The sequence below is a fragment of the Oncorhynchus kisutch genome, linkage group LG27, assembly GCF_002021735.2.
Source record: "Oncorhynchus kisutch isolate 150728-3 linkage group LG27, Okis_V2, whole genome shotgun sequence".
NCBI classification, from domain to species: domain Eukaryota; kingdom Metazoa; phylum Chordata; class Actinopteri; order Salmoniformes; family Salmonidae; genus Oncorhynchus; species Oncorhynchus kisutch.
The window spans coordinates 25,644,527-25,662,205 of record NC_034200.2 but is presented as its reverse complement, the minus strand read 5'-3'; the positions used below and the strand labels follow the sequence as shown (position 1 = coordinate 25,662,205).

The 17,679-nt window shown below is 42.3% G+C and overlaps 1 pseudogene; it reads left to right on the top strand.

Annotated features, from left to right (window-relative positions):
- Positions 1 to 2,657: 2,657 nt before the first annotated feature.
- On the top strand, positions 2,658 to 16,262 carry LOC109871556 (uncharacterized; annotated as a pseudogene).
- The last annotated feature ends 1,417 nt before the right edge of the window (positions 16,263 to 17,679 follow it).

Genomic DNA, 17,679 nt, shown 5'->3' with positions numbered 1-17,679 from the left:
TGAAGTTCTTTGAGGACCGTCGTGGTATCAGCTTGATAGGGGATATACATGGCTGTGACTATAACCAAAGAAAATTATCTTGGGAGATAATACGGTCGGCATTTGATTGTGAGGTCGGGTGAACAAAAGGACTTGAGTTCCTGTATATTATCACTATTACACCATGAGTTGTTAATCATGAAACAAACACCCCCGCCCTTCTTCTTCCCCGAGAGATATTTATTCCTGTCTGTGCGATGAACTGAGAACCAAATTGGGTGGACCGACTCAGACAGTATATCCCGAGAGAGCCATGTTTTCCGTGAAACAGGGTATGTTACAATCCCGGATGTCTCGCTGGAAAGAAGTCCTCGCTCTGAGCTCATCAACGATATTATCCAGAGAATGAACATTTGCGAGTATTAGACTCGGAAGCGGTGGGTGGTGTGCGCGCCTCCTAAGTCGGACTAGAAGACCGCTCCGAGTACCTCTCTTTTGCCAGCGTTGCTTTGGGTCGGCTTCTGGAATCTGTTCAATCGCCCTGGGAGGTGCAAACAAAGGATCCGCTTCGGGAAAGTCTCATTCCTGGTCGAAATGCTGGTAGTGCTGGTGAGTTACCACCACTCTGATATGCAAAAGTTCTTCTCAGCTGTATGTAATAACACAAAATATTTTCTGGGCTAACAATGTAAGATATAATACATAAAAAAACTAAATACTGCAAAGTGCTATAACATCTATATCAGTTCTACATTATAACATTCTACAGATGCCTGTATCATTTTATTGCATTTTAGACTTATTATCACATAACGTTGTCATGCACCCTTCTATAACAGTCCTGCAGATCTACAGATGCCTGATGACTGCCTGTCATGCCACTGTGCTGCTGTCTGTGGATGCCCTGCTGCTGGTAACCCAGCTGGAAACCTGAGAACACTTGTTACGTTTGCTCATCAGCCATGGTGGCTGTGCTCTGGCCAGAGCAGACAGGGTCTGTGCCTCAAATGGCACCCTATTCCCTATATAGTGCATTACTTTTGACCAATGCCCATAATGCTCAGGTCAAATGTAGTGTACTATAAAGGGAATAGGGTGCCATTTGGGATGCGGCCGGGGTTCCCTAGCAGGGAGGGATAACCTAGCCTGGGACTGAGAGAGTCCCTCATGATCCATATCCCAGACCTAGACTGACCTCTCACTGTTATGTCAACAGCTCTCCTCTTGTCTTCTGAACCGCCATCAACACATGATGTATGCACTCACACAGACATACACACCAGAGACAGACAAACACACACACACACACACACACACACACACACACACACACACACACACACACACACACACACACACACACACACACACACACACACACACACACACACACACACACACACACACACACACAGAGCGGTGCCAGTGACTGCTCCTTAGGCTTGTCTTGGTGGATGTCTCTAGCGTCTGGTGGATTTACTGTGGAGAGGAAGGGAGGTGAGGTGGACGGCCAGCCAGACTGTTGATGAATGAGCTTGGCGGGCACCCATGGAGACAGGCACATTCTTTTCAGACAGTGCTCACTCTGCCAGACAATTGTTAACATATAGCTAGCCCACCTGAGACCTCTGCTCTTAAATTAAACACATTTACGAGGACAATTTATCATGCTTCAAACAGAAGCCACCTCTCTTTCTTTTCACTACCTCTTTCTACCCCTCTGTCTTTCTCTTGCCCTCTCCCTCTCTCTTCCCTCTCTCTTCCTCTCTTTCTTTTCACTACCTCTTTCTACCCCTCTGTCTTTCTCTTGCCCTCTCCCTCTCTCTTCCCTCTCTCTTCCTCTCTTTCTTTTCACTACCTCTTTCAACCCCTCTGTCTTTCTCTTGCCCTCTCCCTCTCTCTTCCTCTCTCTCCCCCTGTCTCTTTCTCTCATCCCTCTTTGCCTATTTTTCTCTCACTTTCACTCTCTCTCTCTATCTCTGACTTTCTCTGCCTCTCCCCCCTCTCTCTCCTTCTCTTTCTCTCTCTCTTTATCTCTCTCTTTCTCTGACTCTCTTTCTCTCTCTCGCTATATCTATCCACCTATCTCTGTGTCTCCAAATGATGGTGGGCCAGTGTTCATTTGGATTTGAATCTGCCGACACAGCCATAACCGAGATAAAGTAATTTGTGTGCTTTCAACAGACAGATACTATGTATCTTAATAAACCAGGGCATACTCTTACCTTATTTGTATTTAGTCATCCAGATCACAGATCATTACTCGTCTTTATATTTTCTCTTGCATACAGTGTGTTCTTTTTATGAGTGCTCTCTTGGGATTACATGCATTTATCTGCCTCTTGGATGACAGAAATGAATCACCACTTGAAAAAATAGAGCACAAATCATATCCTCTGAAATCAACTGCAATGGCATCTCATTATCACTAAATATCTCTCAGCAGTTCTTGGTGACTTTGCCAGATAAATCGATAACCCAGCACCATAGAGACAAAGATTTTAAACACGATTGTTGATATAGCTGTAGAATATTATGAACTCTGCACATCTAGTCCCGGTGTGCATCCCAAATTGAACCCCTTTCCCTATATAGAGCACTTGACTAGGGACAGAGCTCTGGTTTAAAGTAGTGCACTCTATAAGGAATAGGGTGCCATTTGGAACAGAACTCCAGAGATGGCGACACTGGTTTTCCCATCTCTGGCCTCCCTCCCTGCCATGCGTCATAAACCTGCTGGCCTGGAGTTCATTAGGTAGAGGAGATGGTGTCCCTTTAGTGCACTCTCCTCTTGCATCCCAAATGGCACCTTATTTCCTATGGGCTCGGTCAAAAGAAGTGCACTATGTAGGGAATAGGGTGCATTTTGGGACTCGGATCCAAGGCCTCTGTGTCTGTGTCCCAAATGGCAACTAATGCATTATATAGTGCACTATTGGCTCTGTTCAAATGTCCCATTTGGGACGCTAACCCTGTCTCAGGGCTGTCTGAGTGCTGACAAGTAGCTGGCCTGGCTGACAGGGAGAAGGAAGGAGACAGGCTGTGGCATTGCCAGGCAGCTCCCTGGACCTCTGAGGCCGACTAATGAGCCCTGGATGATCGGCCTGTCAGACTGTCGGGGATATGCCATGTTCCAAATTGCACGCTATCCCTATATATAGTGTACTACTTTTTAACAGAACCACCACTCTAAATGGAATTGTGTGCCATTTGGGATGTATCCTAAGTAGTGCTACTGCTGGGATGGTTATCTAGGGGAAGACAGGGGGAAGAAAGTAGAACATTTTAAGGGAAATTACTTTGGTTCTTTTTAAAAGTTCACCAGTGATGGTGTTTGGTCTTAGATGTGAAAGAGTTGAACTGTAGTTTTGTGTGAATTCCTCCATCGACCTATGGCTGCTGCGGTTTGGTGGCGCCACCTGTTGTTCAGGGGTGTCTAATGCATTGTCAAAAGCTACAAACTTGAATAGTACATCTAAGAGTTGTTTAAAGAGTTGTAACCATACTTATTATTCAACCACCTGACTGAGTGTGTGGGTCAAATAAACCAAATAATAAATCATCTCTTGTTGTTCACCTTTGTTTGTCTGACCATTTGTCTGCCATGTAGGCCTTTGACCTTCTCCTCTATTTTACACCCAGAGGCTAGGACAACCTGAACAGTCATTGTAGCAGGCAACATTGTTTTGAAACAGCAACATATAGGTCAAAGATAATAAGAGATTTCCATCCAAGTGACTGAATTGTTCAAATTCATTTTTTAACTGTATGAAGATTGACATGAATACTTTTTTTTGTATGTCCAAGGTCGGGATATTTGCATAAACAGATGAAAGAATTGATTTTGTTTGTTATTTGTTTATTTGTTTGCCTTTATTTGGTCTTCCAAATTGACATATATGTGATATTACATATATTTGATATTAATCAGTCATATTAATTTAATATGATTTGTATATTTTTACTGTCATTTCCAGCCAGACCCGCCATTGGCTGTAATGTCACAAGAGATGAGGAGTATATAATCAACCACCAGAGGGCACTCCAATACAAGCAGGTTTTCACTGACTAAAAAAAGCCAGGTAGCACTGAGAGTCACGTTTAAAATGGGGAAATTCTTGTTTCTCCATCTGGTAATGACTAAAACACAGCAGCACTCATTTATTTCTGTCCACTCTGTCCTGGGCATAACCATGTGTCTTTAAAATATGTTCTAAACCCTCATAATAACATTCATTCTTGGTCGCATCCCAAATGGAACACTAAGTAGAATGCTACTTTTGACCAGGTTTTATAGGCTCTGTATAGGTCTACTGTATAGGGAATATGGTGCCATTTGGGATGCAAACATTATTTGTTAACATTATTTGTTAACCACACTCTGTATCCAGAAGAGTTACAGTTGAAGTCGGAGGTTTACATACACCTTAGCCAAATACATTTAAACTCAGTTTTTCACAATTCCTGACATTTAATCCAAGTAAAGATTCCCTGTCTTAGGTCAGTTAGGATCACCACTTTATTTTAAGAATGTGAAATGTCAAATAATAGTAGAGAGAATGATTTATTTCAGCTTTTATTTCTTTCATCACATTCCCAGTGGGTCAGAAGTTTACATATACTCAATTAGAATTTGGTAGCATTGCCATTAAATTGTTTAACTTCGTTTCGGGTAGCCTTCCACAAGCTTCCCACAGAGCTAGTGTACCTGAGTCAGGTTTGTAGGCCTCCTTGCTCGCACATGCTTTTTCAGTTCTGCCCAAAATGTTTCTATATGATTGAGGTCAGGGCTTTGTGATGGCCACTCCAATACCTTGACTTTGTTGTCCTTAAGTCATTTTGCCACAACTTTGGAAGTATGCCTGGGGTCATTTGCGACCCATTTGTGATCAAGCTTTAACTTCCTGACTGATGTCTTGAGATGTTGCTTCAATATATCCACATAATTTTCCTACCTCATGATGCCATCTATTTTGTGAAGCGCACCAGTCCCTCCTGCCGCAAAGCACCCCCACAACATGATGCTGCCACCCCCGTGCTTCACGGTTTTGATGGTGTTCTTCGGCTTGCAAGCCTCCCCCTTTTTCCTCCAAACATAACGCTGGTCATTATGGCCAAACAGTTCTATTTTGTTTCATCAGACCAGAGGACATTTCTCCAAAAAGTACGATCTTTGTCCCCATGTGCAGTTGCAAACCGTAGTCTGGCTTTTTTATGGCGGTTTTAGAGCAGTGGCTTCTTCCTTGCTGAGCGGTCTTTCAGGTTATGTCAATATAGGACTCGTTTTACTGTGGCTATAGATACCTTTGTACCTGTTTCCTCCAGCATCTTCACAAGGTCCTTTGCTGTTGTTCTGGGAATGATTTGCACTTTTCGCACCAAAGTACGTTCATCTCTAGGAGACAGAACGCATCTCCTTCCTGAGTGGTATGACGGCTGCGTGGTCCCATGGTGTTTATCCTTGCATACTATTGTTTGTACAGATGAACATGGTACTTTCAGGCGTTTGGAATTTGCTCCCAAGGGTGAACCAGACTTGTGGAGGTCTGCTATTTTTTTCTGATTTCTTTTGATTTTCTCATGATGTCTAGCAAAGAGACACTGAGTTTGAAGGTAGGCCTTGAAATACATCCACAGGTACACCTCCAATTGACTCAAATGATGTCAATTTGCCTCTTAGAAGCTTCTAAATCCATGACATCATATTCTGGAATTGTCCAAGCTGTTTAAAGGCACAGTCAACTTATTGTATGTATACTTGTGACCCACTGGAATTGTGATACAGTGAATTATAAATGAAATAATCTGTCTGCAAGCAATTGTTGGAAAAATGTATTGTGTCACGCACAAAGTAGATGTCCTAACCGACTTGCCAAAACTATAGTTTGTTAACAAGACATTTGTGGAGTGGTTGAAAAATGAGTTTTATTGACTCCAACCTAAGTGTATGTAAACTTCAACATAAGGAGAGAAAGAGAGAGATGGATAGAAAGATACGGCAGAATAGCATTACTAAATTTAACACTCAAGTCACTCCTGCTGAAGCTCTCACATCCAAACTCAAAAGGGTTTTACAACTTCATGAAATGGTAATATTTGAATTGCACTTTCCATAACTAACACCATAATTTAATATAGTTAAATAGCAGCACTAACAGTAATTGAGGCAGTCTGGTAGTTGTTAATGTCTCTTAATTATCGACTACGTCTCAAATGGTACCCTATTCCCTATGAAGTGCACTACTTTTGACGAGTGCCCATAGGGCTCTGGTCAGCACTGGTCAATCGTAGTGCACCATATAAGGAACAGGGTGCCATTTGGGAACCAGCAATATACAGTGTTGACTCTTTGGCTTCCTATATGACTGGGAATAAGTGTTTTAAAATAACACATTTAGTTATTAATTCTAAAATAAAGATTTCATTTCACTGAGAGGGCTTGATTAATATTATGGGATCTTTTCAACGTGCAAAACAAATAGATGTTTATGTAATGCTTTTCTAACGAACTATGCTTAGTTTCACTGATGAGCATGTTTCCATCTCTTACGTTGGGGTCGTTCCATGTCATTTCAGCAAAAGATTACACCCACCATGTAGTTAGAAACAGATTCAATGAGCATTCCTGCAATTATTTTGCTGAAATATAATGTGATCTCTGATAAATTAAGCTATTTGATTGCAACCAAATTGGCCATTTTAGTATTCAATAAATATAGTACCTAACATCTGATTTGGGACAAACTGTTTTCTGACAATGAGTTCATTTTCAGTGCAGTCTTAGTGAATTTGGTGATGTTTTTTTCTTCCTGTTCAGAGGAATGAGTCATTGAAGTTGTTTATGTCCCATCCTCATCCTGATATTACCATGTTCTGGCCACTAGATGGTGCTGTTCCTGCTATTACTACATGTTTTGAATATCATATCAATCCTATAAATTAAAATGGCCAATTTGGATGTAATCTATTAGCTTAATTTCTCAGGGATCAAATTATATTAAAAACATAAAATGTTGCAGGGATTCTAATCTTACCTGTTTCTAACAACAGAAACAATACTTAGAAGTTATTCCCTTTCTCATCGTGTATATGCGTATTAGATAGTCAATCATTATAGTATTATTAATAAGATATTATGGTATTATGGCCACCCTGTGACTCAAGTAATTGAAAAGTGAGCTGTAGTTATTAGAGGGTCATACACTCTCCAAACAAGGAGTGTAATGATGTTAAACTGGAAATGTGATTGTGCTTGCTGACTTCATAATGACTATAAATGTATTCTCGGTGAAGAAAACCTATGGATGAGGACATGTAGGAGAATGACAGACACTGTACAGTACATTTGACCTTTCTTTTGCCAAATAATATGACAGTGATGGGATGTCCTTTCAAAATGATGACTGATATTATGGCGAGCCTTGTGGTGGCACCAACCTTAACAACCTGTTCCTCTACACATCACCTGTAAGCTGTTTCTAGCTCCTGTGACACATAACCTCTATGCTGAACTAGTGTATAACAGTAACATCTGTCATCCACTATGACAGTTAGCCTACAGCCTACTTCACTGTTGGTCAAATAGACACACATTGCAGGAAGGACGTAGCATGTTTCAGTAGAGGAGGAGGTCCATCACTCATCTAAATCCCTGATGAAGGCATCACTCTGAAACACATTGGTTTTAATAATAATAAAGCATTTCTTAAATCAGCCTCCATTGTCGTTCAAGTATGGCTGAATATCTCTTCATCCCTCATCTAGTCAAAGAATGTTAAAGAACATTTTCTAAAAGTGTGTTTGGCCCAACCTCTGCTTTGCTGCATTGCCCTACAGCCCTACAGCGAAGACTCTTCTCATTGTGCTGAGATTTTCTTTCCAACATTCAACATTTACATCAGGTGCCAAAGAACTGACTCAAAAATTTAATACTGGGCACCGTTCGCAGATGAAGACTTCATTGATTGACACACAGAGAACAATTACATAAGGATCCATGCGTATATCCAGGCGGCCTTTAGAGTCATTTCTCTGATTCTTCCCTGTCTGAAGACAGAGTCAATGTGCCAAGTGGCACCCGATTCCCTATATAGTGCACTACCTTTGACCAGAGCCCTATGGACTCTGTTCAAAAGTAGTGCACTACACGGGGAAAGGGGTGCCATTTGGGATGCAGGCAGAAGCTGTGCAGGGCATCTCCACGTCCGCTCTCTGCACCAGACTCCACACCACTCATACATACCACACACGTCACAAGAATGAAACACACACTGAGTGTACAAAATAATAATAACACCTTCCTAATATTGTGTTGCACCCCCCCCCCCCTTTTGCCCTCAGAATAGTCTAATCAAACCATATCAAATGTATTGGTCACATACACATGGTTAGCAGATATTAATGCGAGTGTAGCGAAATACTTGTGCTTCTAGTTCCGACAGTGCAGCAATATCTAACAAGTAATCTATCAATTCCCCAACAACTACCTAATACACACAAATCTGAAGGGGTGAATGAGAATATGTACATGTATGTACATGGATGAACGATGGCCGAGCGGCATAGGCAAGGTACAATAGATGGTATAAAATACAGTATGTACAGTATATACATTATACAGTATATATAGTCTCAAATCGTCAGGGCATGGACTCTACAAGGTGTCGAAAGTGATCCACAGGGATCCTGGCCCATGTTGAGTCCAATGCTTTCCACAGTTGTGAATGGCACACATACACAATTCATGTCTCAATTGTCTTAAAAATCCTTCTTTAACCTGTCTCCTCCCCTTCATCTTCACTGATTGAATTGGATTTAACTAGTGACATCAATAAGGGATCATAGCTTTCACCTGGAATCACCTGGTCAGTCTATGTCATGGAAAGAGCAGGTGTCCTTAATGTTTTGTACACTCAGTGTATATCACGTGCAGCAAAATGCTTTATGCCTGTCGAAAGTATCCAACTCTGTGAAAACATATTGTCAGAGGCATGAAATGAATTTGGTCTGTTGGACCTCTATTTGTGGTGTGTATTGTGGACATGGAAACACACCCTTAAGACTCACAGTGTCTGCTCCCTCCCTCTATGGTTCCCCTGGTTACTCTGCCTTTAGAGTGTGTTCTCAATTCTTCTTTCCTCGATTCCTCGCATCCTATCTCTTTGCATCTTTCTCAACCATATTGGAGGAGAAGAAGGTCCCTCAGACCTTATTTTCCGACGTGTTTTGAGAAGAAAGGGATAGGGAATGTTTTCCTGGTCAGGTCAAACATTCACTAAAAACTCCTGGTCCTCTTAATCATGGGTTACGCTATGCATGATATGAGTTCCCATGACGGCAACATTTGTTTTGTGTGGACAGGCTCGTTTACGTGTGGTGGTGCCATTAACAACCCCTATTAATAATGTGCAACTGTGATTGTCTCAAGCGTAATTATATTATCAATCATGCTTTTCCAGACACAAACATATATTAGAACATGCCTGCAAATTCTCAGGGGGGTACTTGGTTGGGGAATTATCATAGATAATGTTTAATTATGCTAATTAAATTGAAGTCATTTGGAATTAAATGACAACATGCACGGGCTAATGAATATGTATAGTGTGAAAGTGAATTATGGTTACATGATGAAGGAAAGTAGAGTTGTCATCATGCAGAAACAGAAATGTGAAGGAATGACTATGTGGAGGATGGAGCCTCTGTGGAGGAAGGGGTGAAGGATGGGAACATTAAGGCCTGAGTCCCAAATGACACCATATTCCCAATATGGTACACTGCTTTTGACCAGAGCCCTTTGGACCCTGGTCAAAAGTAGTGCTCTAAGGGTGCCATTTGGGACCCTAAGTCAACACCTCTGGATGTCAGGTTGCTGGGCCACAAAGCTGTCTGGGACCGAGGGTCCCAGAGTGCATCACTTTGGAGCTCCTCCAGACAGGTGTCACGGAGAGGGGAGGATCCGTGTTCCCATGGCCCCAGCACAGTGACCTCACCCCGGGCCAGCTGTCTGACTCTGAGGGACGGGGACCCAACACAGCTGGGAGGACCAGAGGCCGGTCAGGAAACAGTGGAAACAAGACCTACTGTAGGGACAAAGGGAAGTCTCGTTGGCTTTATTTCTCTAAGCTTCCCTTCGAATGTCACACTTGTCTTTAGGTGAGGAGATGAGGTGTAAACAGAGTATAAAGAGTGCAGCACAGGAAAAAGTATAACAGCAAACACGTATCTTGAAATTGCAGGTGAATGCCCCCCCTCAAACCCAATTCTTCTATCTTGCTCTCTCTCTCTGTCTCATTCTCTCTCTCTGTCTCTCTCTCTCTATCTCTCATTTGATCTCTTTATACAGTAAGTGGTGGGTTAAATTTCAGACAGGCCATCACCACCCATAAATGGGAGTGGAGAGTGCTGCTGAGTAATGTAATCTGATTAGTTATAATGCCTTTCTATGAGACTAAATCAGATTAGAAGTTGCCCCTTTAGATGTTTGGAATGACACGTGGCAGTTCAAACTGTGTAGGGCACTCGAAGCTAGCTGCTCACTGCTATATGGAGAGAGAGGCTGCTCTCCAGTTCTTGTCTGGCTTCTACTGCTACTTCTACTGGTGATATTGTCTGGTATATATGATTATCGAAAAAATTAAATGAAAGCAGATGGGGTTTTTTCAATGGTAAAAATACCTCGGCATCTGTGATTCTGTGAAAGTAGCACATTGCTGCGTTGTATAATACAGTGCCTTCAGAAAGTATTCACACCTGGTTACTTTGTCCATATTTTGTGTTACAGCCTGATTTTAAAATAGATGAAATTGCTAACTAGAGCCATCTTCTTTAAGTGTTGCCTGTCTTCCCAGTACTTAGTGTGTGAACTTCTGACTGCTATTCATTTGCAGATGATTGTTCGCACATCAACCAAGATTAAAGGACAGGGCAATTTGTGACTGTCATTGTTTTGGTAATCAGTGGCTGTATTGGAGGGGGAGGGGTTTCTCCTCTCTTAGGCGACCAGCAATTAGTACCAGGAGGTGTGCTCTTTACCTCTGCAAGTCAATTAGAAATTAGGATGAGAACTTCAGCCTGTTTTCTCAGCGGCAGCTGTAAGAGGCGGTCACGTTGCAAAACAAAGACAGTTCTGCTGTTCGAGGAAGGAAAGAGAGGAAGGCTCCACACCACTCTCTCACTTCAGTGTCTTACCTACTGTAGTTATTTTCACATGATCTTATTTTGGGAACTATGTGTGTGTTTTCTATCCCAGTTCGCTCCTATCCCTGTAGGCTCTACGTATGGTCCACACCCCTTCTAATTTAGTATACCCTGCGTGCACAACCCATGTGGAATTCCAGGTCTCTGGCAACATTTGGAACTGCCGAGATCATCTCAGCCTATTCTCCCCTTCAGTCCCTTGACTTTTTTGCCCTAACGGAGACATGGAGAACGCCAGAAAACATTGCCACTCCAGCTGCTCTCTCTTCATCGGACTACGTTTTCTCTCATAGTCCAAGAGCATTTGGTCGTTGTGGTGGTGACACAAGGCTACTCATTTGTCCTATGTGGAGATTTTCTCTTTTCTCCGTCTCTCAACTGTCCATCTCCTCATTTGAAATCCATGTTGTCACTGTCACTTGTCCACTCACACTTAACATTGTCATCTATCGCCCATCAGGTGCCCTTAGAGATTTCCTCATTGAGCTTGACACCTTGATAAACTCATTTCCTGATGTCTCACAGCTCTTCATCTTCAACCTCCCAACGTCTGCCTTCAATTCATTTCTTTCCAACTCTCCCTTTCCCCTCCTTGACTCACCCTTTCCCAGTATATTCCCGTTCATAAGTAGGAAATACGCTTGACCTCATCTTTAAGAGAGGCTGTTCGCCTACTAATCTCACTGCAACCCCCTTCCTGGCCTCTGATCACTACTTTGTTTCCTTTTCTGACTCCCTTTCCTCCAACCTTAGCCACTCAGCCCCAACCCAGATGGTCATGAGCCATTGCACTCTTCGCTCTTTCTCTCTCCCAATACTCTCCCTTCTGCTAAATCCTTCTCCCTCCTGTCTCCTGATTCTGCCTCTTCAACCCTACTCTCCTCCCTTTCCGCATCCTATGACTTGCACTGTTGCCTTTCCTCTCGGCCAGATCAGCACTCCCTTTCAGCTCCGTGGCTGACTCATTGTGAGAACAGGGCTGCAGGCAGCTGAGCAAAAATTTAGGAAAACTAAACTTCCAGAGGACCTATCATCCTTTCTCTTCCTCCTCTCTACCTTCTCTTCCTCTGTATCTGCTGCTAAAGCCACTTTCTATCACTCTAAATTTCAAGCTTCTGTCTCTAACGCTAGGAAACTATTTCGCACCTTCTCCTCCCTCCTTAATCGTCCACCTCCTCTATCTCTGCGGACGACTTTGTCAACCACGTTTAAAAGAAGGTTGACAACATCCGCTCCTCATCCACTTAGCCTATTGAGTCCCACTCACACAGAACTACCCTACCTCTTTCTCCCCTCTCTTTCCAGATGAAATCCTGCAGCTAGTGAGGTCAGGCCTCCTGACAACCTGCCTGGTCGACCCCATCCCCTCCTCCCTTCTCCAGACCATCTCTAGAGACCTCTCCTATTCTTCACTTTCCTCATCAACTCTTCCCTGACAACTGGCTGTGTCCCCTTTGACTTCAAAACAAGTTACTCCCCACCTCAAGAAACCAACACTTGACTCCGCTGACGTCCAAAATTACAGACTAGTATCCCTTTCTTTTCTTTATAAAACACTTGAGCATGCTGTCTCTGATCAACTCTCTCGCTAGCTCTCTCAGAACGATCTTCTTTACCCTTAATCAGTCAGGCTTCAAGAAGGGTCACTCAACCGAGACTGCTCTTCTCTGTGTTACGGAGGCTCTCCGCACTGCCAAAACTAAATCTATATCCTCTGTTTAAATCCTCCTAGATCTATCCACTGCCTTCGACAATGTAAACCATTAGATCCTCCTCTCCATCCTCTCAAGGCTGAGTTTGTCAGGCTCTGTACACTGACATGGAGAGGATCTGTGTCTGCACCATGTACTCTCATGACTGGTGTCCCCCAGGACTTGGTTCTTGGCCCTCTCCTCTTCTTTCTATACACCAAGTCACTCACCTACATCATATCCTCTCATGGACTCTCCTATCATTGCTATTCGGATAACACTCAACAACTTTTCTCCTCCCCCCTTCTGACACCCAGATGGTGACTCACATCTCTACGTGCCTGGCAGATATCTCAGCTTGGATGTCAGCCCATCACCTCAAGCTCAATCTCGACAAGAAGGAGCTGCGCTTCCTCCCGGGTAAGGCCTGCCTGCTCAAAGACCTCTCCATCACGGTTAACAACTCCACAGTGTCCCCCTCCCAGAGTGCAAAGAACGTTGGCATGACCCTGTACAACACCCTGTCTTTCTCTGCAACATCCATAGAGTATGACCCTACCTCACACAGGAAGCAGCTCAGGTCCTAATCCAGGCACTTGTCATCTCCTGTCTGGACTACTGCAACTCGCTGTTGAATGGGCTCCCCGCTTGTGCCATCAAACCCTTGCAACTTATCCAGAATTCTGCAGCCTGCCTGATGCTCAACCCTTCCCACCCCGCCCTCCCCCAAAAAGGAAAAAAAATGCCTTTTGTGAACTACCACTTCCACTTTTTTTTTACTAGCTCTGCCTTTGCTGATAGCTACTTTATTGAGGAAAAATGTTCTTACTGTGATATGTGGCTGTCCCACCTAGCTATCTTAAGAGGAATGCACTAACTGTAAGTCGCTCTGGATAAGAGCTTCTCTAAATTACAAACATATAAATGCAAGCTTAAAAAGTTCAACAGAACATATGTGCTTACCAAATCACATAATAAGTTGCATGGACTCATTCCGTGTTCAATAATAGTGGCTAACATGATTTTTGAATAACTACCCCATCTCTGTACCCCACACATACAATTATCGAGTAGTGAATTTCAAGTACAGATTAAGACCAGGGAGGTTTTGCAAAGAAGGGCACAGATTGGTATATGTGTAAAAAATCCAAAATGCTGAATATCCTTTTGAGCATGGTGAAGTTAATAATTAGGCTTTGGATGGTGTATCATTACACCCAAAGATACAGGCATCCTTTCTAACTCAGTTGCTGGAGGGGAAGTAAACTGCTCCGGGATTTCATCATGAGGCCAATGGTGATTTTAAAACAGTTACAGAGTTTAATAGTTGTGGTATGAGAAAACATTGTAGTTACTCCACAATACTAACCTAAACGACTGAGTGACAAGAAGAAAACCTGTACAGAATACAACTATTCCAAAACATGCATCCTGTTTGCAACAAGGCACTAAAGTAATACTGAAAAATATACAAATACAACACTACAACACATCACTGAGTACCACTCTTCATATTTTCAAGCATGGTGGTGGCTGAATCATGTTATGGGTATGCTAGTCAGAGGCAATGGTTTTTTGGGGGGGATAAAAATAACTGTAATACAGCTATAAGCACATGCAAAATCCTAGAGGAAAACCTGGTTCAGTCTGCTTTCCAACAGCTACTGGGAGATGAATTCACCTTCCAGAAGGACAATAACCTAAAACACAAGGCTAAATATATACTGAAGTTGCTTACCAAGATGGCATTGAATGTTTCTGAGTAGCCTAGTTACAGCTTTGACTTAAATCAGCTTGAAATTTACGTCAAGATTTGAAAATGGCTGTCTAGCTTTGATCAGTAAACAACTTAACAGAGCTTGAATCATTTTAAAAAGAATAATGGGCAAATATTGTACAATCCAGGTGGTCAAAGCTCTACCAAAGGTACTTCTACAATGTATTGACTCAGGGCTGAGATATTTCTGTATTTTATTTAAAAAAATGTTTCTCTTTGTTATTATGGGGTATCGTGTGTAGATGGGTCAGAATCCATTTATACAATTTTGAATTCAGGCTGTAAAACAACAAGATGTGGAAAAAGTAAAGTGGTATGAATACTTTCTGAAGGCACTGTATCTGGAAACATGGTGGTGTGGTTTTTGTACACACTGGAGGGCACCGTTTAACAGTTGTACGCCTGTTGTGATTGAGAGATCGAGAGAGGGGAGAGAGAGACAGAGAGACAGAGAGAGAGCAAAAGCTAAAGAACAAAAGATATACCCCGAACCCCCGGCTTAGAGCAACACCTGCAAATCATTGTTCCAATTGAAGCAAGAGAATCAATCTGATCCAAATGTGCTGGGAGCTAAATGTCTGACTGCCACCTGTGTTCTCAGCCCGACCAGAGAGAGAGAGAGCAGGTAGCTACGTACCCTAGGTATGTGCTCGGGTGCTTCAAAGAGAAAATCACTATATTCACCTCAGGGTCTGGAGATGGGCCTAAATACCAACTGTGTTCCCACTGAGCCCGTATGTCTGTGTCTGTCATAATTTCCACAAGCACATTCAGTTTTTCTTTGGAGAAATATGAAGCCCTCAATTATTGGATTTCTGTGTTTCTGTGGTATGTTTTGGGGGCCTTGGAGTGGTATTGGGATTTGGATTTCTGTCATTCTATTATGTTTAGGGGCCGTTTCTGTGGTATGTTTTGGGGGCCTTATAGTGCCAGTGGAATTTGTGTCTTTTCTTCCTTTTCTCTACTCGATCATCATGAGTCTGTCCCTGGCTTTGATGGCTTTGCTATCACCACAGATACATTGTATTCTTCTGCATGGCATCTGTCTAACTCTCCCAGGAACTGACACTAGTGTTATTTCAAACCAGTCTTTGTACAGAGTGGGAAAGGCATCAGGGGATGTTTTACAATATTTAATGATTCAGGAATCTACGGAACAGTGAGAATATCAAAAACTAAGATGAAAAATGTGCTAATATTCTGAGTTGACGAAATTTGGCCATGAGACCATATATGCTTGCTTTTGTTTCTCTGATTCTGTATATAGTAGTTCTGTGCACAGAAAAATATAATCAAAAGTGCAACATCAGTGTATGGGGCTTCATGGTCCCATAGGAACCAGTATCATAGAGTCAGTCCAGAGATTATATGTAAGAAAACACAACTGTAGTCTTCTCCACAGGCTGGCTAATGGCTTACATTTCAGAGTTTAAAATGTAAAAAGTGTGTTTGTTTCTGTGTGCGTGCCTGTGTGTGCCTGTGTATGCCTGTGTGTGCGTTCCTATGTGTGTGCGTGTAACATTTTCGTTCTTGTCAACCAAAGTTTTTTCAGTTCCACATGTTTAATTTGAATTCTGTACTATTCTGTTTCTGAGAAGCCAGAAAAGCAGAAGTGAACTTCTCACTGTCATTCAGAGCGCTCCGAAGAACACAAGCATCTCATTCCATGGACACCTACAATGTGTTAAATGTTAGAGAATGATTTAAAGAAAGGAGGAAGCAGCATGGAGTATGATGAAGTGGATGGAAATGAATTAAATGCATAAATATTTAATTAGTTTATTCAGTGTGACAGTGTGACACAGAACAAGCCATGGTTAAAGAGAAAAACGTTTCATCCTCTGTGTAGAATGAATGGTAGTTTATCTTTTGGAATGTAAAATGTTGCCAGAATGGTGTGTGAAAATAGCCCCCCTCTGTTTCTTACTTAGGGTAAGGAAAAGTAATTTATTGGAATGTTACCAAACAATCACACGATTGTGTTAAAAACCTGCGAGAAATAGGGAGCATTTAAAAGTCATTCAATGCAACTGTGCAAGCAGCACCGACTCTTAAGCATTTCAAGTGGAAAAAACCCAGGAAGAGATGTCCAATCGGGAAATGGCCTCCAGATACTGTTCGCGTCCCAAATGACACCCTACTCCCTATATAGTGCACTACTTTTGACCAGAGCCTGTAGCTCCTATTCCCATTTGGAACATAGCCACTGATAAATGTGCTCTACTGTATTAAATGTCTAAATATAGTTTGAATCAATGAAATCGGAACAATCTTCTCCTCACAACTACTGGGTCGGTAGGCAACAGAAAACTAACAGCTATACGCAGAATCAGATGGCTAATTCTCTGATATAGAGGGTAAATATAGACTCACTGTAACATGAACTGACTGAGTGTACATCTGATGTGGTGCAGGCCGAGAAACAGAGCAGGCATTAGAAAAACTGTGATTAATTACAAAGAAAGGTTATGAAATAAAGATTGATATCCGCATGCTGATTCATGCTCCCACAGTTTATTGTGCAACGCTTTCGACCTAAAGATCTTCACCAGGCTTGTAAACGGTTGAATTGTGTAATTTGCCAAATGTTACTGTACGCAACACTGTTGCATCGGTATGGTGATACTCATTTTATACATTACAGCGGATTTGTTGAGACTTTCCAAAAGACAGGTCTTAAAGAGACATGAACTAATAGAAATAACAATGTCAGCCGGTAAGGTGCTTTATCTCACTACCTTGAAATCAAAAATAGTTCATTCATCTCTCTGAGATGCAAGCATCTTCCTATAACACCATCTACCTCTATAGCACTGTCCTCTGTCTCAACCAATCCATTTTAAGTTGAGATGCAGAGAAATCTGAGCCCCCACACATTGAAATGATTAGGCTATTAATGCATGTAGCTTTGACACAAGATGTATTCCGTGCAGTTGAAATGCAGCTAAGAATCTTTTCAGATCGAAACAGAGAAGTATGAATGGATGTCGCTGTGCTTTGTCTATGAATGCCAGATCACGCAGTGGGACAACA